Raw genomic sequence first — 21,998 nt, forward strand, 5'->3', positions numbered from 1 at the left:
TTATGTAATGTACATTTATAGTCAAAAGGAAAGTTTTACTCATCTATTCAGTGGAAGATTAAACAGCTTTATAAAGACTTCATGTAATTAGTAGAAGAGTTTATACTGAAGTAAGAATTATTTTGTACCCTATTTTTAGGAACTTAACCTCTTGACAAAATCATAGCCATAAAATGATAGAGTATAATTAATAATAATGATAATAATTTCCAAAGCATGGGAATGAGGCACAGGAGGTTCCACCTCAACACAAGAGGGCACTTATTTTCTGTACCCTAATTTTAGGAACTTAACCTCTTGAGACAATCATAGCCATAAAATGATAGGGTATAATTAATAGTAATGATAATAATTTCCAAAGCATGGGAATGCGACACAGGAGGTTCCACCTCAACACAAGAGGGCACTTATTTTCTGTAAGGGTCACAGAGCACTGGAACAGGCTCCTTGGAGAGGTTGTGGAATCTCCTTCTCTGGTGAATTTCAAGGCCTGTTTAGATGAGTTCCTCTGTGACCTAAGCTAGATTATGGTCCTGATCTGGCAGGGGGTTTGGACTCAATGATCTCTTTGGGTCCCTTCCAACTCCTGACATCTTGTATTTCACTACCTATCACTGATACAGATTTGAAACACGTCAAGTTAATTTAGAGAGCACAATGTCAGAAAGTAGGTTTTGTATTTGTACACTAAAGGGTGGCAGCTCTTTGCAATTTCTTTGTAGAGCTTGACAAATATTTCCTAGGTAGTGTTCTAGTGCTGCTGAACAGCAAGAAAATTCCTAGGAACATAACAGTGCATGCAAGAAAGTCTTCTGTTGTTAAAGTTTATTTCCTTTAAGGAAAGGTAGCCCATTTGAAATTAAACAAGTGTCCTCTTAACCCAATTCACTGAAAAAGAAAGCCCAAGCCTAAAAATGAAGGCTTTGAAAACATTCTGTGACCTAAAGGAATGCAAAAAGCTTCTAGAGGGAAATCTAATAGTCTTAGAATATTCCCCCCACCATGCTCAAAGCAATCAGTCTTTATGAGCACAGACATTCTTCCACTCTAAAGAAATAAAACCAATATACTCTTAAAGTTTGTATAACATCAGCATACTTCCTTTTCAATCATTTCCTTGTATCTTTTTTCCTTGTAAAAGGCTCTTCCACAAAGAGCCAACAAAGGCAATTTGTTTTTCACTGATAGCAGCATAGTCAGTGAAAGGCTGCACTGCCATGAACACAGCTAAATATTAGAATTTCTCTGATAATCATTAGTTCCCCATTGTCCCTCTTTCTTTCTCTGAAATCACATAACATTTCCTTTCTTCTTGGAATCAGAGTGAGAAAAAATATTATCTAGTTTCCACAGCATTAGAAAATCCACATGGAAGCACTCTGGGTGTTGTAATTCCTGCCTTGCTCTTATTTCCAACTGTTCTGATACCATTCTTTGAATTGTATGCCTATGATGTCAGTATCTTGTCCGACTCAGAAGTTAGAAAAACAATGTAAGCCACAAATTAGCCCACCCCAAGATCACTTTCATTACTCCTGCTTTCCAGTAATTCAACAATAGTTAACTGGGAAAAAAGAAATCACTGAAGATACAATCCTACATTTAACTGGCCCTCCTCTGAACCCACTTGAGCAGTTTTATGTCCCTCTTATGCTGGAGGCAGCAGAACTCTGTGCAATACTCCAGGTGGGGTCTTGTAAAAGCAGAGTAGAAAGGCAGAATCACAACGCTTGTCCAGCTCACATTTCTTTTGATACAGGCCAGGACACGATAGAATCATAGAATCAACCAGGTTGGAAGACACCTCCAAGATCATCCAGTCCAACCTAGCACCCGGCCCTGTCCAATCAACTAGACCATGGCACTGACTCATCCAGTCTTTTTGACTGCAAGCTCACATTGCTGGCTCATGTTGAGTTTTTTCAACAGTTAACAACCACAAGTTCTTCTCCTCAAGATCATTCTTAAGCCACTCCAAGCCCAGCCTATGTTTATGCTTGGGATTGCCCTGCCCAGGTGTAGGACCTGGTACTTGGCCTTGTTGAACTTGCATGGGGTTGGCTTGTGTCCACCTCCCAAGCCTTTCCACGTCCCTCTGGATGGCATCCCTTCCCTCCAGCATGTCAACTGGACCACACAGCTTGGTGTCACCCACAAATTTGATGTCATCCACTGTCCATACCACTGACAAGTGTTAAACAGATGGTCCCAGCACCAGTTTTGTTAAAATTATTTGGATACAAGATGATGAAAAAAACCAGGCAAATTCAGGTTACTTTTTTTCCCAGAACATCCATCATAAGATTTTGCCTCAGTCTTCAAGTTTTCATTTCAAACAGGTCTGTTAATATCACTGAATCTTCATTTAGTTTCATTACCGATAATTAAGTTGATCTACATCAAGTGTCTTATTAAGTTAGAAGAAAAATAATGTTTATCTCAGTAATTGCTGGCTTTGCTAAAATCAGAAATAACACATAAATATCAACCATCACTTAAAGTGATCTTAATCACTTAGTAGTCAGCATATGACTCGCTGTTTCATTTGCATTCATTCCTGCTGATCTAAGCCTACCCGGAGGTACCACAGGGAACGGCGCAATGGGTTTGATGGATGGACTTCCTCTTTAAAAACTCAGTTTGCTTTTAGGTATAAAGTGGGTTGAGATAAGTCATGCAGAGGTTGCAATATTAATATGTTATACAAAACACCGAGGGAGAATGAATGTCATAACACTTTTAATGCATATCACTAATGTATTAAAATATTTATTAGATTGCAAATTAGGCTCAGCTAAAGCATGGAAAGGCAACAACTAAAATGAGTGCAAAAATGACAGCACTTGAAAGCATTTTTTATTTTTTAATCTTTGAGGGCTTTTAAAGAGATTTTAAATACAGAGAAAATAATAATAATCATAGAATCATAGAATCAATCCGGTTGGAAGAAACCTCTAAGATCATCCAGGCCAACCTAGCACCCAGCCCTGTCCAATCAACTAGACCATGGAACTAAGTGCCTCAGCCAATCTTTTCCTGAACACCTCCAGGGATGGTGACTCCACCACCTCCCTGGGCAGCCCATTCCAATGTCAAATCTCTCCCTCTGTGAAGAACTTCCTCCTAACATCCAGCCTAGACCTCCCCTGCCACAAGTTGAGACTGTGTCTCCTTTTCTGTTGCTGGTTGCCTGGGAGAAGAGATCAATCCCACCTGACCACAACTTCCCTTCAGGTAGTTGCAGACAGCAATGAGGTCACCCCTGAGCCTCCTCTTCTCCAGGCTAAACACCCCCAGCTCCCTCAGCCTCTCCTCATAGGGTTTGTGTTCCAGGCCTTTCACCAGCTTTCTTGCCCTTCTTTGGACAGGTTCCAGCACCTCAACATCTCTCTTGAATTGAGGAGCATGAGTAGTGAGTTGCCAGAGGAAAACAAAAGAGATTCAGACTTTCTCTAACTCTAAGGAAGATTTAAAGCCTCATAATTTTATTCTTTGTTTGACTGACATCAGTATCCAGTGGTGCCACAGCTTATCTGTATGCATAGCACTGATAATTTACCCAAACTTGGAATTTCAATCATTGTAAATTATTTTAGTTGGTGGATTTAGAAAAGAATTTGTATACTAAAATAATATTTGGTCAAAAATAAGGATGTATGAGTAAGGATAAATCCCTCCCTTCATATCAAGTCAGCAGTTCCATTACCCTGAGGTAAGTGGCAAGTAAATATTGTATAATCCAACCATCAGTAATCTCTGGGTCTCATATGCTGTTTCAAAGTGCATTTTTTATTCACTTATTTATTTCTAAATTTAGTGTCTGCACAGCACCTCTTGGTCTTTACCTAGGACAGTGAAATTATTGGTTGTAAATTGGTGTTCTCTGGGGTGATTCATGCTTACATTACACTTTTTATCATTTCCTCAAGCTCCCATTAAACCTGGTGGTTACAAACCCACTGCCTTTTTTTCAGGTTGCCTTCTAGGAGCATTCACTGAGCTTTAGACAGGCTGAAAAATATATAGATTTATCAAACACCTGTGCTGCCTTAGACCTTTACTGAAAAGAACTGACATCAAAACCCCTCATATTTGTCAGTACAAGAAACAGCAGGCAGATCCTTAGATGACTGCATCGGGCTAAGGGAAGCATTATCTGTGCCACTGCAGTCTGACATGCAAAAATGAAACTGTACCTTGATTTTAACTGTACACATCTTTCAGATGTGTGGGAGTACAGTTCAGTTTACAATTCAAAGCTGTACTAACTGTTCCATGGAAGAAAGCAATTCTTGGACTTCATTAACTTTACCCTGGTTTGCTCTCTTTTCAAACTCTCAATTTGAGGCAGAACCTCCTTTCTTCACTCATCAATAGTCTAGGCAGCTCAGATCTACCATAGAGTTAGAGGGAAGCAAAGGTCAGAAAATTATTGTTCTCTCAATAGTGAAATAAAAGAGGGCATTAAATGGACCAAGATGGGCTTTTAAGGCTTCAGCTTCCACATCTGCCCATATTGCAGCACTGCCTAATGCGAACCTTTTGCCTTTGAGCATCCTCTGGCCATTCTTGCCTCTCACATATTCACTGCAAATTTTGGGTATGAATTTTTTCTGTAAGGACACTAACTAGCTTTTTTCTTCTCACAAGTAGCATGAACACCTGATGTTCACCAAGAAACAGATTATTTTTTATATATATGACAGACAGTCTCCAACAATTTGCTATCAAAATCAGAATTGCATTCCAGAGGTGTTCAAGAAAAGACTCAATGGGGCACTTTGTGCCATGGTCTAGTTGACTGGATAGGTCTGGGTGCTAGGTTGGACTGGATGATCTTGGAGGTCTCTTCCAACCTGGTTGATTCTATGATTCTATGATTCTGTGATTCAGCCTATACTTCCTCTGGCACAATTTGAGACTGTGTCCTCTTGTTGTGTTGCTGGTTGCCTGGCAGAAGAGACCAACCCCCACCTGGCTACAGCCTCCCTTCAGGTAGCTGTAGACAGCAATGAGGTCAGCCCTGAGCCTCCTCTTCTCCAGGCTAAACAACCCCAGCTCCCTCAGCCTCTCCTCATAGGGTTTGTGTTCCAGGCCTCTCAGCAGCTTTGTCGCCCTTCTCTGGACATGTTCCAGCACCTCAACATCTCTCTTGAATTGAGGAGCCCAGAACTGGACAGAGTACTCAAGGTGTGGCCTGACCAGTGCTGAGTACAGGGACAGAATAACCTCCCTTGTCCTATTGGCCACACTGTTCCTGATGCAGGCCAGGATGCCATTGGCATGTTTGTATTTGCCAGTTATTTCTTAAAGTGCTCTAGGTTGCCTATTGCCTGTGTGTATAAGTCTCCAAACCGTGAATTTCAAATATTGTAAATAGCTTTTTTTTTGCAATATCCAATGTTAATAAGTCATTTTCAGAGTTATTAACAGTCTTTCTCTGGTTATCAAAATTAATATCTATTATTAATTTTGCACAATTTGTAACACAGGGTAAGGAGTAATGGGTTTAAACTGACAGAGGGGAGACTTAAACTAGATGTTAGGAAGACGTTCTTTACAGTGAGGATGGTGAAACATTGGCACAGGTTGCCCAGGGAGGTTGTGGATGCTCTTTCCCTGGAAGTGCTCAAGGCCAGGTTGGATGATGCCTTGAGCAACCTGTTCTAGTGGGAGGTGTCCCTGCCTACAGTGGCGGGTTGGAACTAGGTGATCATTGAGGTCCCTTTCAACCTAAACCATTCTATGATTCTATGAGAAAGCCAGCTGAAACAATGAACTCACATCTGTCCAAACCAATAAAACAGAAAGGGAAGATCAGGTTATTAAGAAGATAGTAATCCTGAGCTCATACAGGTGAGGCTGTAGTGTGAGAGTGTATATAGGATGTAGGAAACTTGCATAGTATAAAAAATACACAGTGGGGGTGGACTACTGTCTGACCGTGAGCCAACAATGTGCCCTCACAAGCAAGATGGCCTGGTGTGCATTAAGAATGTTGTGGCCAGCAGGTTGACGGATTTCATCCTCTCTTTATGCTCTGCCCTGGCGAGGCATTATCTGGAGTATTGTGTCCAGTTCTGCCTAGCTCAAGAGGGACAGGGAAGTACCGGAGAGAGGCCAGCAGAGGGACACAAGGATGACTAAGGGACTGGAGCACTTCTCTTATGAGGAAAGACTGAGAGACCTGGGGCTCTTTAGTCTGGTAAAGAAAAGACTAAGAGGAGATCTTAACAATGCATACAGATATCTAAAGGCTGGAGGTCATGAGGGTGGGACTGGGCTCTTTTAAGTAGTAGCTAGCTTTAGGACAAGGGGCAATGGGCACAAAGTAGAACACAGGAGGTTTCGCTTGAACTCAAGGAGAAACTTCCTTACTTTGAGGGTGACAGAGCACTGGAACAGGCTGCTCAGAGATGTTTTGAAGTCTCCCTCTCTGGAGGCATTCAAAAGCTGCCTGACTGTGCCCTGTGTGATGTACTCAAAGTGATCCTAGCAGGGAGGTTGAACTAGATGATCTTCAGAGGTCTCTTCCAACCCCTACTGCTCTGTGATTCTGTGAAAACACTATAAAGGTCACTTGAAAAATACTCTTCTTTTAGCTTAGATAACAGATACTTGTAGTTAAAGGCAAGATCAAAACATCAGCTGCTCCTTTATCAACTATTTGCACAAAATTTGGTGTAATAATTGCATCAAACAAACAAAACAACCCAACAGATCACCATCCTAGCAAAGTAAGCCTCACTGTTGCAGTAGTAGGAGTATGAAAACATTTTCCTTGCATAAGAAATTGCAGGAAGCATTTACTCACAACAGAAAAATATGCTTAGTGTTTAAACCCTACAGCTCAATATAACAGTTATAAAGCTTTCAGTCTCCAACTTCATAAAACAGTCAAGGGTAAACTGGGCAAATGTGTCTCTCTGAAGTCTACTGTGATATTAAGCATCATAGGAGACTGATAAGATAGATATTGAGAAAAGACATTTGAGAGGAAAAACAGGAAAAAACAAAGGTCCTTCTCCTTAGAAGCCTGAAGCATCAAAAATATCCAAATAGCCACGTTTTCAGTTGAACTCCAAACATTCTTTTCCACCTCACTGAAAAGTTATCCTTCTCTAATATCTCTGGCAATTTCCTGGCAGGCTTCATGCAACTTAATAAACACAATAGAAACAGAAAATATTTTAATGCAAGAATATGACAGTGTAAGCCACAAGATAACATGCTTGAAATTCACAAGCTTTGCCACAAATAGTATTAATAACGTGCATAATGAAACAAAACAAACCAAAGAACCAGGAGGAAAGAATGACATTTGTTTTCATATGTATGCAGAGTTCTATCGAACTCATCAATATTCCTTTTAATTATGGTGCTATCTCTACCAGATAAGTGGTGGCTGTGAATGCATCATTTATGAAGGGCTTCTTTGTCACGGTGGAATGAATTTCATCTCTTTTAATTGAAATGAAGAATAACAAATTCTACTTATGCCTTCTATTCTTAAATGCCTTTGTGCTCGTTTTCTATTACAACCACATTTTTATCCATTTGCTATAGACTCACAGCAAAAGACCTTATTTTGGACAATGTTCATCCTAGCCAGGCAGATTTCTCTGGCTACTTCTTCTTTGACCTTGAGAAGTCTTGATATGAATTTCCAATAATCAGATATGATTTATGAAGACAAAGTTCCTGCTAATTTTCCAAGTAGGGATTTAATGGCAAATATCTAGTTTATGCCGAAATGGCCAGGCTTGGCTTGGCTTTGCCCTTTCCTTTCCTTTCCTTTCCTTTCCTTTCCTTTCCTTTCCTTTCCTTTCCTTTCCTTTCCTTTCCTTTCCTTTCCTTTCCTTTCCTTTCCTTTCCTTTCCTTTCCTTTCCTTTCCTTTCCTTTCCTTTCCTTTCCTTTCCTTTCCTTTCCTTTCCTTTCCTTTCCTTTCCTTTCCTTTCCTTTCCTTTCCTTTCCTTTCCTTTCCTTTCCTTTCCTTTCCTTTCCTTTCCTTTCCTTTCCTTTCCTTTCCTTTCCTTTCCTTTCCTTTCCTTTCCTTTCCTTTCCTTTCCTTTCCTTTCCTTTCCTTTCCTTTCCTTTCCTTTCCTTTCCTTTCCTTTCCTTTCCTTTCCTTTCCTTTCCTTTCCTTTCCTTTCCTTTCCTTTCCTTTCCTTTCCTTTCCTTTCCTTTCCTTTCCTTTCCTTTCCTTTCCTTTCCTTTCCTTTCCTTTCCTTTCCTTTCCTTTCCTTTCCTTTCCTTTCCTTTCCTTTCCTTTCCTTTCCTTTCCTTTCCTTTCCTTTCCTTTCCTTTCCTTTCCTTTCCTTTCCTTTCCTTTCCTTTCCTTTCCTTTCCTTTCCTTTCCTTTCCTTTCCTTTCCTTTCCTTTCATTTTTCTCAGTATTTCTATTTTAATCTCTTGCTAGAGTTTCAGACAAGCATGCATTTGCTGTTCTGTGCTTTAACTCCCTTTTATACAGTAAGTTTCTTAAGTAGTATACATTTTAGCCCTTCATGAAACATAGAATCAGAATCAGTCAGGGTTGGAAGAGATGACAAGGATCATCTAGTTCCAACACCCCTGCCATGGGCAGGGACACCCTACCCTAGAGCAGGCTGGCCAGAGCCTCATCCAGCTTGGCCTTAAACATCTCCAGGGATGGGCCCTCAACCACCTAGAGTGGCTCCTAGGAATCCTAGAGATGTACAGTTTTGCATTTTGACAAAAGATGATTCAGTTCAGAATAAAAGAGAGGGACTATTTGCATGGTGAACATGGAAGTACAGATCCCACAAACTGCCAAACATCCACATGGAAGTCCTTTCAAGCTTTGACTAAAGTATTCTAGTAGAGGAACATCTACATGCTAATGTGTGTGCACGTGAAGAAACACAGAATCACAAAAGGTTAGGGAGTGGAAGGGACCTCAATAGATCATCCAGTTCAACCAGCCTGCCAGAGCAGGATCACCTATAATAGATCACACAGGGACACCTCCAGGTGGGTCTTGAATATATCCAGAGAAGGAGATACACAGATATGCACAGATAACACTTTTCACCAGCAACTTAAATATCTCAAACTCTACTAAGAGACATGTTTATTTATTTATTAATCCTAGAGAGAGAAATTACCAGAAAAAAATATTCTGCCACATAAGAAATGTCAGCATCTTAAGACTTTGTTATAAATCACTAGTAAGAGAAAACAAGAGACAGATTTGTAGGTTATATTTCAAGTTGAAGTTGTCCCTCTGTAAAAGGGCTGCTGCTGTCCTGGAAGGCTAATAGAGCTATTAGATGTCTTAGCTTTCCCCAGGGGAAGTATAGGCTGGATGTGAGGAGGAAGTTCTTCACAGAGAGAGTGATTTGCCATTGGAATGGGCTGCCCAGGGAGGTGGTGGAGTCACCGTCCCTGGAGGTGTTCAGGAAAAGCCTGGCTGAGGCACTTAGTGCCATGGTCTAGTTGACTGGATAGGGCTGGGTGCTAGGTTGGCCTGGATGATCTTGGAGGTCTCTTCCAGCCTGGCTGATTCTATGATTCTGTGATTCTATGAGACTCTTCTGCTGATGGGGGAAGTATGGGCAGGAGGAAAACAAAGTCTTGGACCATTATGTCCCCTCCCAGAGTGATAAACAGATACCCACAACTCCAATAGTTTTTTGTTTTGTTTTGTTTTCTAGGTTGTTGCATGTTGTTTGCATGTTTGGGTTTGTTTAATTTTAGTTTTTAGTTCTAGACTACTTCAGGACCTTGTTCTGTAATCATAAGCCATATGAATATGCATCGTATTAGGACGCTGCAGGCTTTGCAATATTTTCATACTTGATTTCTTTTTTCCACTTGTCTCTTTCTAACAGAAAAGATGCTCAGAGGGGATTAGTTCTGTATTGTAATTAAACAGTAAGTTGGTTTTCAGAGCTTTTTCTTTGTTTCTCCCAATAATTCTGTTTCTTGAGGAAGAGACTGCTCATATTCATGTCGTGTTACATGTGACCACATTACCTTTTCACTACTTTTGAGAAAATAAACACCCAATGCTTTGGTAAAAACTGTGCCTTAAAATCATAGCTATTATGTATAAAATGAGCTGTACCTTCTTTTTTTATTAGTGGAATTTGCAAGAAAGGGACCAGAAACCACAATTCATGTGCCTATTTCTTTCTACTAAGTTCAATGAATCACAGAATCATAGAATCATAGAATCAACCAGGTTGGAAGAGATCTCCAAGATCATCCAGTCCAACCTAGCACCCAGCCCTATCCAGTCAACTAGACCATGGTCTTGAGCACAAATTTATTTCCTTAATATTTATTTACTTATTTATTACTTTTATTTATTTCCTTACTATTTATTTACTTTATTTAAGACATATATAAAAATCTACAGTCAAGCATTATTAAACTGAAGGAAATCTGACCAGCAGGAAAGGACAATGAATTATTCTCTATTCTTTCACTTCTTGCCAGCCTCCTCCACAATAATACAGTTATGTAGTGCTTAATAGTTTCAAAGACCTTTCCATCTTTAACTCTTCTAGCACCGCTTTTAAGAACATCTGCATGTTGTGTATTTCTATTTTAAATTCAAGGTGCAGGATTTGAACTTCAAATCCACAGAGATGCAATATGGAAACACTTTCCTCAATACTTCAGAGACCGTGGCTCTTAAGTGAGAAGATTGTGTTTTATACACAAGAGAAGTTAGCTAAGGCAAGCAAAAGCATGCACAAAGTAGATTAGCATAATGTTGTTTGCATGGTGTCTTGGTAATGGAGGTATAGCTAAGGTTGAAAAGACTAAAACTGAATATTAAAGCCAGTTATGAGAGTGCAGACTTTTACTGAAAGTTATGTTAGAGAAATACACTTAAATTATTACTAAATTAGTTAACTGGCAAATCTGTTCTGATTTAAGGGTATTGTACAACCACAAGAACCACAAAATGGCTTAGTCCAAGGCTCTCACTCAGAGGATGCTGAAACTGATGAAACTATTCTGGATTTAAAAATCAAATTACTCTTTTTTTTTTTTTTCTTTATTATTAGTTAACTCAAGATTTTATTAAAACATCAGAATTCTTACACTTTCAAGTATTAACTTTTCCATTACAGAGCCACTGGATAGTCCTGCTGGAAATACACTCTGACTTCCAAACATTCTATCTGTATTTGACATTCATTTCTGTTTCACTCAGAAATCATTACAGCAAAATCTTTATTCTCCACTCTGATCTGTTGAAGTGCATCTTTGAGGTGCTCACTGCTCTTCTAGCTGCCCTCATTTAACCAAAGATGCCGTTATTCAGATAATTCAGTGATATTAGTCTATGAAGGAGTATGTAAAAATATCATCTTGCTACCAGAGAAGGGCAATGAAGCTGGTGAAAGGCCTGGAACATAAACCCTATGAGGAGAGGCTGAAGGAGCTGGGGGTGTGCAGCCTGGAGAAGAGGAGGCTCAGGGGTGACTCCACCACCTCCCCAGGCAGCCCATTCCAATGCCAGTCACTCTTTTGGTGAAGAACTTCTTCCTAATGTCCAGCCTAAACCTGCCCTGGTGCAGTCTAAGACTGCATCCTCTTGTTCTGTTGCTGGTTGCTGGGAAGAAGAAATTAACCTCCGCCTGGCTACTGCCTCCTGTCAGGTAGTTGTAGAGAGCAATAAGGTCCTCCCTGAGCCTCCTCTTTTCCAGGCTGAACACTCCAAGCTCCCTCAGCTGCTCCTCGTAGGGCTGTGTTCCACCCCCCCTTCACCAGCCTTGTTGCCTTTCTCTGGACATGTTCAAGCACCTCAACATGCTTCTGATGACAAATTCTCCTAAATAATATCTACCACCAATAATTAAAATTAGTTTGACATGTCTAAATAACTTTGGAGTGCCAGATATGCCATAGTTCATGTAAGCAACCTAGGAGGAGAAAGAAATCAGCTCAAGACTTCTCATATCCCAGGGCTCTTCCCAAGTACAGATCCCTCCTTCCACTTCAACACTTAGTGTGATGAATTACCACGCTTCACTCAGTGCCAGTTCTCAGTAGCTGTGGCAGTGATTTAGCAGTGAAGCAAAGGGTGGCACCACGACTGCTCAGCAATGTAAATTCATCCCTAACGATTTTGGGTTTGGTAGGTGGCTGACAAGGAAGTTATCTGTTTGGTTTAAGGAGAGGATTTTCGAAGGAGAATACTCTTTTTGCTCTTCATATCTGGAAATTGGCTGAGAACTCTGACTCACTTTTATGACTCACTAAAGTGCATCTCAGTTTATCCTTACTTCAGCTTCAGAAGTTTGTTGCTTTTTTTAAATCAAACTAACTTTTTAATTCTTCTTTGTTTCTCCATCAGTAAATGCAAATATGCAGTGTTTACAGTGCTGCACTCTTCGCTCCATGTATTTAAAAGAATACTAAAGTCAGTAATCATTCATTTACACACATTAAGAGGAATGAGGAATAACAGAAAGCATCAGCAGGTGATAAAACATATCTACTAGAAGAAGAGGGCATAAACTAGGGACATAACTAGGGAAGTGTTGTCAGCAGGGCAAGGGAGGTGATTCTTCTCCTTTGCTCTCCTCTTGTCAGACCCCATCTGGAGTAAGCTGTGCAGTTCTGGAGCCCCCAACACAAGAAGGACACTGAACTGTTGGAGCGAGCCCAGAGGAGGGCCACAAAGATGCTCAGGGCTGGAGCAGCTCTGCTATGAGGACAGGCTACAAGAGTTGGGGCTCTTCAACCTGGAGAAGAGAAGGCTTTAAGAAGACCTTATAGTAGCCTTCCAGTATCTGAAGGAGGCCTACAGTAGGGCTGGGGAGGGACTATTTACAAGGGCTTGTAATGTCAGGTTGAGGAGGAATGGGTTTAAACTGGCAGAGGGGAAATTTAAACTCAATGTTGGGAAGGAGTTCTTTCCAGTGAGGGTGGAGAGACACTGGCACAGGTTGCCCAGGAAGGTTGTGGCTGCTCTCTCCCTAGAGGTGTTCAAGGCCAGGTTGGATGAGGCCTTAAGTAACCTAGTGGTCCCACCATCCCTTAGTGGGAGATGTCCCTGCCTATGGCAGGGGATTGGAACTAGACGATCTTTGAGATCCCTTCCAACCTAAAGCATTCTATGATTCTATGACATAAAGTTTTGCACCATTCCACCCTTTGGCATACTTCCTTGCAGCCTCTAGTTATGACCATACTGATTCTGCGTTGTCTTCACTACATTCACATCAGAGTTGCACTCAGCTTCCTGATAATGTAACGTTCCTCTCAGATAATGCAACAGTGAGCTTCAAGCTTTAATTCCATACACTAAACCAAATCATTTTACAAAACCTGTTTGCCCTCTCTCAGCAGTCACTCAATTCCATGTATCAGTAATAGGCTGAGGACTGACCTGCTGGAGAGCAATGAAGGAGAGAAGGACTTGGGAGTCCTGGTGGATGGAAGGATGCCATGATGGCCAGCAGTGTGCTCTTGTGACTAGGAGGGACAATGCCATTCTGGGCTGGATTAAAAGGGCTGTGGTTAGTAGGTTGAGGGAGGTTCTCCTCTACTTTGCCCTGGTGAGGCCTCATCTGGAGCATTGTGTGCAGTTCTGGGCTCCCCAGTTCAAAAAGGGCAGGGAGCTGCTGGAGAGAGTCCAGTGCAGAGCCACAAAAATGATTAAGGAAGTTGAACATCTTCCTTATGAGGAGAGACTGAGAGAGCAGGGGCTTGTTAGCTTGGAAAAGAGGAGAATAAGGGGTGACCTGATTAATGGTTATAAATATGTAAGGGAGGAGTGCCAGGAGGATGGAGCCATCCTCTTCTAGGTGATGCCCAGTGACAGGACAAGGGGCAATGTGTGGAAGTTGATGCATAGGAGGTTCCATGTGAACCAGAGGAAGAATTTTTTTCACTGTGAGGGTGACAGAGACCTGGAACAGGCTGCCCAGGGGAGTTGTGAAGTCTCCCACTCTGGAGCCATTCAAGAATTATCTGGATGCATTTCAGTGTGATCTGCTCTAGGTGATCCTGCTCTGACAGGGAAGCTGGACCAGATGATCTTTTGAGGTCCCTTCCAGCCCCTGACATTCTAAGACATTGCATGATATTTCACAGTTATCTAGAGAAAGTTTTTGGTTTGGTTTTATTATTCCATCTAGAGTTTATAATTAAAAGTAAGATATCAGTTGAGGACTGGCTTTTGAAAAGCAGGATTTTCTGAATCCATTTAATCTGCACTGCTAAATGAAAAAAAGCAAAGGCAACAAGAAATTAATTTTGGTCATCATGCAAGATGACAGCAGTCTAATTAGGGGGATGGGGCAGGGAAAGATGACACCACAAGAATACTTTCTTCCACATGTGTAAAGCAAAGAAAAACCCTCAACAACACAGTTGTTATGAGGGCATATTACTACTTAATGACATTTTAATTACTGAATCTGAAAAACATTTTTTTGAGTGAGTTTTAATTAAGCTAAGAAAATGACAGATGATATGCTAAAACTTAAAGGCTTTTCAACAGTTGTAGTAAGAGATCATAGATTCTTCACTATAATTACTTCCCTAAATTTATCCTAGCTACACTTATCAATAAATGAGTCTTTTAAATACCGCTGATGGGAAGATTTAATTAAATGTATTTATAGATAGAGCATAAAATAAAATGTTCTTAAAGACCTTGCTAGTAAATGTGAAGTTAGGGGGATTTTTTTTTTTCCTCCCTCACCCAGATTTCAGGGAAATGATGAAAAAAGACAGAGACATCTTCATGTTCTTTGATTTTAACAAATGATTCAATAAGCTAATTAGGTCATGCAAACTCTCTGCCTGCTATCTTGACTCTATGATTACTACACTTGAAATCTTGAAACAGAACTCTTGAAAATCTAAGTAAACACTCTTTAATTGTTAATCAAATTTTGTATTGTGGTGGCAAAGCCTGAAATGACAGGAAAGGCTAATTTACTCCTGCACAGGTCTCATGCAAACTAAGATACTTACAGTCAGTCTTCCCAACGTAACTGTATCAGAATCATAGAATAGAATCATTAGAGAATCAACCTGGTTGGAAGAGACCTCCAAGATCAGCCAGTCCAACCTAGCACCCAGCCCTATCCAGTCAACCAGACCATGGCACCAAGTGCCTCATCCAGTCTTTTCTTGAATGACTCCAGGGATGGCAGCTCCACAACCTCCCTGGGCAGCCCATTCCAATGCCAATCACTCTCTCTGTGAAGAACTTGTTCCTAGCATCCAGCCTATACTTCTCCCAGCACAACTTGAGACTGTGTTCCCTTGTTCTATTGCTAGTTGCCTGGGAGAAGAGACCAACCCCTACCTGGCTGCATCCTCCCGTCAGGTAGTTGTAGACAGCAATTCCCTCCTCCTGGCACTTCTAGTCCTTGGCAAAAGTCCCTCCCCAGCTCTCCTGGAACCCCTTCAGGTACTGGAAGGCTGCTCTGGAATGGCCTTAAGCTGCAAGTGGGTAGGTTTAGACTTACTAGGAAAAAAATATTCACAGTAACAGTGGTCAGGAATTGGAATGGGCTGCCCAGGGAGGTGGTGGAGTCACCAATCCTGGATGTGTTTAAAAGTTATTTGAATGTGGTGCTTGGGGATATGGTTTAGGATGCACCTTCTAGAGTGTGGATATAGGTTGGACTTGGGGGTCCTGAGGGTCTTTTCCAACTGGAATGTTTCTGTGATTCTCTTCTCCAGGTTGGGCAGCCCCAGCTTTCCCAGCCTGTCCCCACAGGGAAGATTCTCCAGCCCTTCAATCATCTTGGTGGTCTCCTCTGGTCTGCATCCAGTAGCTCCATGTCCTTCTTGTGCTGAGGGTCCCAGGGCTGGAGGTAGTTCTGCAGGTGAGGTCTTGGTAGAGCAGAGGGGCAGGATTTCCTCCCTGTCCTGCTGTTCTCTCTGCTTTGGATGCAGCCCAGCTCACAGCTGCTTGCTGGACTGCCAGCAACCATTACTGAGCATTTCTGGCTCATGGGGAGTTGGTCAAATCCTTCACAATATTCTTCAGCAGAAACCAAGGAAGGGACAATTTGCCTAGACAGGGAATGTCATTAACCAGGTTGGGACAAATCTGTGCTGTTTCCTCCTTTCCAAGACTGAGTGTTTGAAACATCTCAAGTTTTTTTCTGTGTGAGCCACTTGAGGAGCTTTGGCCAAGCTTGGGCTTTGCTGAGTGCACTACCACAAAAAACAGCAAGAGAACAGCTCAGCTTTTAGTGTCAGCTCCTATTTAATGTAGATTTCTGTTTGGATTTGCTCCAACAGCTGCTCCACACAGAAAATAATTACCTTGCTAGCACTTTTCTCCCAGTTGCACCTTGGGAACAAGACAGTTTTAGCCATCCTCCTTCTCCACCCACCACCTTTCCTCTCCTTCTTCCCCCCCATCTTCCTCCTTTCCTCTCCATTGCCTTCCTTCCCCCCCATCTTCCTCTATTCAATCCCCATTGCCATCCTTTTGCTCTCCATCTCCCTCCTTTCTTCAGCACCACCCTTCCTTTTCAACCCTGTCTTTCCCTTTCCCACCTCACTCAGTATTTTCCCCCAAATCCCAGAGCACCTGGGTTTTGTCAGAGTCTCCTCCCACCCCACCCCAGGTGTGACCACTTTGCTCTCCCTACCACTCCCCTATTTAACTGGCCTCAGGAAAGGCAGAAGCCCTAAGCTTCGCCCAACTGGGCAGAGGGATCCTCCTCCCATCATCACTGGTGAGTCCTTGTGGTGTGCACTGGGTGAATGGTGGAGGTGATCTAAAGGCCGGGGGGCCTGGTGGCCCCCCGGTTAGCTAGGGTTCATATACAATGCTTACTCTGATTTCACAGTATCATTTCACTCATGGGTGCTGGCTGAGTATCCTTACTTAGGCTGAGCTCCTCTACGTTTAGCTGCTTCTGCTCACTTGTAAAACTAAAAATTACAGGACTGAAATGTGTGAAACATCATGAGAAGCATTGACTGAGTGTGGAGGAAATACCTGAGGATCCCTAACAAGGAAAATGGACTAAACCTCAAATCCCATTGGCGCTGTTTTATGTTGGAGTGGCTGAAGTTCTGTCTTGCTTTGTTAACTAAGTTAAAGCTAGCTTTATTCAGCACTGGGTGGAGTTTCACTGTGTTAAGCCAGGTCAGTGCACTAGACTATGATGCAGTTCAGGATTTTACTGTATTCAGCTGCTTGACAGCCAGAGGTTTTTACTAACTTCCACATAGACTAAGCAGTTTGTACAGTCTGAAGCAGAAGCACATGTGGGTTGAGCTAACAATCTCATTCCACAGAATTAACCAGGTTGAAAAAGATCTCTGAGGTCATTGAGCCCAACCTGTCACCTAACCCTTTATGACTGTGAGCTGCAATTCTTCAGATACTCTGTGGGTTGGGTGGAAAATATATTGATTTGTTCCCAGGTGGGTAAAGGTACAAAGCTAATGCACAGGTCATACCCTAGAGTCTGCAAGTCTGCTTTTCAGCACTTATGCACCCCGTAAGATTCAGAGCTCTATGACTTAAAATTCAAGAGAAGTAGCAACAACAAGTGTTAAGTGTTTAATCACAGAATTAAACAGATTGGAAAAGACCTCTGAGATCCTCAAGTCCAACTTAACACTTTCTAATTAACTAAACCGTGGCACTAAGTGCCTCATCCAGTCTCCTTTTAAACACGTCCAGGGATGGTGACTCCACCTTGCAGGGCAGCCCGTTCCAGTACCAATCACTCTTTCCATGAAGAGCTTCCTAACATCCAGCCTAAACCTGCTCTGGCACAGCTTGAGACTGTATCCTCCTGTTCTGTCACTGATTGCCTCGGAGAAGAGACCAACCTCTACCTGGCTACAACCTCCTTTCAGGTAGTTGTAGAGAACAATGAGGTCTCCCCGGAGCCTTCTCTTCTCCAGGCTGCATACCCCCAGCTCCCTCAGCCTCTCCTTACAGCCCACTCCTTAGCCTTGGTGCCCTTCTCTGGGCATGTTTAAGCACCTCAACTTCTTTCTTGAACTGAGGGGCCCAGAACTGGATGCAGTACTCAAGGTGTGGCCTAACCAGTGCTGAGTAGAGGAGCAGAATGACTTCCCTTGTCCTGCTGTCCACACTGTTCCTGACACAGACAACTAGACAAGATCTTCTCTTGGCTGTAGCCTGGGTACAGTCTCTGCTAAACAGATATACTCTGTGCTTCTATACTTAAATCTGGATTTGAACATGTATTGCTTTCACCTTAGTTTATTTATATACTAGCTCAGGGTATCAGGCCTTACATAGGAATAATTCTCAAACCATGCAAAAAGGATTTGAGGTACAACCTTAGACAATATTTGACCTTCTCAGAGCAATTCTTGCTGAGCTATTCATTTTCCAACAGAGCCAAGATGTACTATCTTTTTTTTTTTTTTTTTTTTTTTGGAAGGCAGTACAAAGAACTTTTTAGTAATAGCTTCAGAGCTATACTCCTGAGATGTAATCTTTAAATCTCAGGTGGGGTTATGAGGATCACATAGCACCACCCATCTGACAACGTACCACATGAGATGCTGCTAAAAAGGCTGTGAACTTCAATCTTGCCAAGAATTATGTTTTTAAATCCCCATTACTTTCAAGTTAGTGATTGTTTTAAATTGCTCATATAATATTGATTATGCATAAAATATTTTAAATCACAGCCAAGCACTAACTTTCTATTTTTATTTCTGCTGGATCTAACTAGACATACTTGAAATATCTCCCCTTCCATGAAAATGTATGTGCAATTTGACACAGCAACATTATGGGTAACATCCATATAGTAAAAACTAAGTTAAATCTGTTTTCTTCTGTACCAAATAAAGAATATTACATTGCCTAGTAGCAGTGAAAAATCATGGAATTGTAGAATGGGTTGGGTTGGAGGCACTTAGTGCCATGGTCTAGTTGACAGGATAGGGCTGGGGGACAGGTTGGACTGGATGACCTCAGAGGTCTCTTCCAACCTAGTTGATTCTATGATTCTATCACTTGTACTAGGGAGAAGAGAACACATTCTCCTTTCTGGTAGTCATAGAGATCAGCAAAGACCTCCCCTCAGCCTCCTCCAAGATAAACAACCCTAGTTCCCTCAGCTTCTCCTCATCAGAGCTATCTCCAGGTGCATTCATCAGCTTCACTGCCCTTTCTTGGACCCACCTGATAACCTCAATGCCTGTCTTGTAGTCATTGACTAGCTCAACAATAATGATCTTGTTAGAAGTGCTGAGAAGTCTGAATTTCTTCTCAAGATTCTTTAAAATTCCACAGATATTTTGACTTCACTTAGATGGAGAAGACTGCAACACTTTTCATTCCAGGCCACTGTTAATGAGGCCTGAGACTGTTACCAGGTACAAACCAACCCAGATTTACTGCAATACTATTTTTACAGTTATGAAGATTAAATTATTCCTGCTGTCAAAATTAAAACCAGTGTTTTAAAGGAAAATAAACCTGGCAGCTGAAATAGTACTGGTTGTGTAACTTAGATTTCTCAAAAAGGAGCCTTAAGACAAAATAAATAATATAATAACCATGGAAAAACAAAATAAATGAAGAAATGATTAGTGCATAACATCTGATTTATTCTTCCTGTAAATCAAAATTAGCCTTTGCCTTAAATGAGTAGCATTTAAAGGCACTGCAGCATTTCATTGTCCCTTTACCACTAGCTTTGAAAGACCTTTTCTATATATATTATGTATATTGGCCATGGAATTTATCCTTTCAGTACAGGAGCAAATAAAGAGCTGGGAATATCTTTTTCCTAGAGTTATACACCAAGTTGCATTCCCTAATCTATTGGAAACACCACATACTACTAAAAATGTCTTTGTAGAGGAATGAAGTATTTATATTAAAAGCTCATTTACAGACTATTTTTTTTCCTACCACTATCTTGCTTTCAAATTTAATTTTGAAATAATATTTGCTATTTCTCTTAAATTTATTCTTGTTAAAATGATTATGCCTAAGTGTGCACACAGATATTTCATTCCAGGGGTGACCTTGTTGCTGTCAATAACTGAAGGGAGGCTGTAGCCAGGTGGGGGTTGATCTCTTCTGCCAGGCAACCAGCAACAGAACCAGGGGACAGAGTCTCAAGCTGTGCTGGGAGAGGTCTAGGCTGGATGTTAGGAGGAAGTTCTTGCTAGAGAGAGGCATTGGCATTGGCATGGGCTGCCCACGGAGGTGGTAGAGTCTCGATCCCTGGAGGTGTTTAAGAAAAGCCTGGATGAGGCACTTAGTGCCATGGTGTAGTTGACTCCCTAGGGCTGAGTGCTAGGTTGGACTGTATGATCTTGGAGGTCTCTTCCAACCTGGTTGATTCTATGATTCATCCAGTGAGATCTGGACTGGCTGGAGAGCTGGGAGAACGTGTGTTGTGGTAGGTCTTATGGGACCAAAATAGGCTTATACATGTCCTGCCTTTTATAAGCATGTTTTTCTGCTCCACCAGAGAGGCAAACATGGGAAATGGACATAAGAGAACTTGAAGCCACTGAGTCTGGCCTGCCTAGGGTCCTGTGGTGTAAGGGACACACACTTGGCCTGTGCTGTTCCCAAATTAGGGAAAAGTGAGCCTGTGGCTTTGCCTCATATGGTCTGGTTTGGCTAACTGCCATCCTGATTGGCTGTTCTTATGTACAAAGGGTGATTAATCTCAGCCCACATTGATGAAAGGAGATATGCAGGTGTACAACCTGCTCTGCTTCCCTGCTTTGCTTCCCTGCCATGCTCTCTCTGCTGTGCACAGCTGTGGTCTGCCATTGCCTGCTGCAATTGCCTATTGCCTTATTGCTTGCCTGGTGAACTCCACTGTCTCCTGTTGCCAGGAGCAGATCCTGGATGTCTGCACACAATCAGCCTGACATCATGCTGAGACTGCACCACATCTGCCTCTACACCTGAAGGTCCTGCCTAGAATTCCTGGACATATACACAGATCATCCAGAAAATGCCAGGAGACAAGGTCAGAGATTGTCTGCATCCTTTCCCCAGAAGCCAGGAAGATTCAAGTCTCAACATCCGACAAGACAGAGTCCCCTGAAAGCATTTGGGCACTCTCTGGGCTGTGGCTAGCACCCACAAGTGGGTAATAATAATTTGTGAGTAAATGTTTAAATGCCTCTTTGTAATTCTCCATTGCCTTCTGCCATAGAGCAGAAAGAGCTCCTTGAGCCCATCCACTGGGCAAGCAGCATACTGACTGCAAGCAGCATTTGAATCTTCTCTTCCAGTTCAATTATTGTTCATATATTTTGCTGCTTTTTACTAGATATTATCCATAGAATGTTGCCATGACTGTGTAAGAACTGTAATGTCATTACAATTAGTGGTTGGGGTGATGAGAGTTCTGAACAACAAAATTAATAAACTATATTAATGTTGGAAAAATATAATCTCGCATTAATTAATTTCTCCTCCTTATAAAGTCCTATAAGAACAAGAGTCCTCACCACACACAAGCAGAGATTAGGGCAGCACCTTCATGGAGCACCTAGGAGTCCTAGTAAGTTATTCATGGGATAGCAATGTACTCTTGTGACCAAGAGGGTCAGTGGCACAGAATGGTCAGTCCAGAGAGGTGGCGGAGTCTCCTTCTCTGGAGACTTTCAAAACCTGCCTAGATGTGTTCCTGTGCATCTTATCCTGGGTGATCCTTCTTTGGTGGGGGAGTGTATTACAGTATCATCAGGGTTGGAAGAGACCTCACAGATCATCAAGTCCAACCCTTTACCACAGAGCTCAAGGCCAGACCATGGCACCAAGTGCCACGTCCAATCTTGCCTTGAACAGCCCCAGGGATGGCCACTCCACCACCTCCCCGGGCAGCCCATTCCAGCGTCCAATGACTCTCTCAGGGAAGAACTTTCTCCTCACCTCCAGCCTGAATTTCCCCTGGTGCAGCCTGAGGCTGTGTCCTCTCGTTCTGGTGCTGGCCACCTGAGAGAAGAGAGCAACCTCCTCCTGGCCACAACCACCCCTCAGGTAGTTGTAGACAGCAAT

The 21,998-nt window shown here is 42.1% G+C and overlaps 1 protein-coding gene and 1 long non-coding RNA gene across 2 annotated transcripts in view; one reads left to right on the forward strand and one right to left on the reverse strand.

Moving 5' to 3' along the window:
* Positions 1–21,998, reverse strand: part of IL1RAPL1 (interleukin 1 receptor accessory protein like 1) — a 679,666-nt gene that overhangs the window by 540,879 nt on the left and 116,789 nt on the right. The gene's annotated exons all lie outside the window — the stretch shown is intronic.
* LOC135180027 (uncharacterized) lies at positions 16,673–21,385 on the forward strand. Its single transcript, XR_010304253.1, has 2 exons — positions 16,673–17,114; positions 20,825–21,385. It is a non-coding gene; the product is annotated as an uncharacterized LOC135180027 (long non-coding RNA).

This window comes from Pogoniulus pusillus, chromosome 12 (genome assembly GCF_015220805.1).
Source record: "Pogoniulus pusillus isolate bPogPus1 chromosome 12, bPogPus1.pri, whole genome shotgun sequence".
Taxonomy (NCBI): Eukaryota; Metazoa; Chordata; class Aves; order Piciformes; family Lybiidae; genus Pogoniulus; species Pogoniulus pusillus.